The sequence below is a fragment of the Austrofundulus limnaeus genome, unplaced genomic scaffold, assembly GCF_001266775.1.
Source record: "Austrofundulus limnaeus strain Quisiro unplaced genomic scaffold, Austrofundulus_limnaeus-1.0 Scaffold313, whole genome shotgun sequence".
Lineage (NCBI taxonomy): Eukaryota > Metazoa > Chordata > Actinopteri > Cyprinodontiformes > Rivulidae > Austrofundulus > Austrofundulus limnaeus.
This window is the reverse complement of record NW_013952715.1, coordinates 332,271-333,293: the sequence shown is the minus strand read 5'-3', so window position 1 is coordinate 333,293 and position 1,023 is coordinate 332,271.

Sequence of the window (1,023 nt, the reverse complement as noted above, 5' to 3'; positions counted from 1 at the left end):
TTTGTTATTGTTTGTGTTAAAAAATATATATTTTTTTGTGTTGATAAGCCTGAATGGTCTGTTGACTGACCTTTGTATTTGTTCATACATTTTTTATGGGCAGGTTACAATATAAAAATGTTTGTTATAATCATGTCTTGTGATTATTTAACAGGAGATTTACTTTTAAACTGTAAGTGTATTTAATTTAGTTATGTTAGTAATGATAGTTTAGTTTGTAAAATGATGATGTGACTTCAATAAAAATTAAACCAAGATTTAGAATAATTATCTATTAGATCCATACATTAGTAATGTCTGATTGGACCTCGTGCCACTTTATGTTCAACAAATTGGGCCCTGAGGTCAAAAAGGTGAAGAACACCTGATCTATACATCACTGCAACAAACTTCTTTTTCTTGTGTAATTTGAGCTTTTACATAGAGCTGAAGTTATTTTCTTTGCACTAAAATGTGCAAATTATAGTCATTTGAAATGAAATATAAACAATTAACTAATAATTACTATTATTATAATTAATAACTAACAATTAATCAAAACAAACATTGACTCTAATATTAGAATATGAGTTATTTGTCTGAATACCAGTCACCCAGCAAAACACACCTTCTGATATGTTTTATTTCAACACGTGTGTGTGTGTGTGTGTGTGTGTGTGTGTGTGTGTGTGTGTACTAAGCATAAACAACTGGAGATGTTAACATTTTCTATCTTATGTATACAAATAAGTCAACTTTTTAGTAACATACCTAACACATGCAGCTTTTCACCTTTATTCAGCCTACAGGTAAGATCAAAATATGTTTATTAATGTCAGACTAGCAGGGCTAACATTACAAAAACCTGTTTTCTTTTTTTTATAAAGTACAGAATTCATGAGGGAAATGGGAGTTTGAACAACTGTAGCATCAGAAAACAACATAACTAGTGATGTTCGATACTGATACCAAGTAAAATGTGGCTGGTATCGGCGATACTGATCCGATACTGATACTTTGTGATAACACACATAGTGTGTCTGG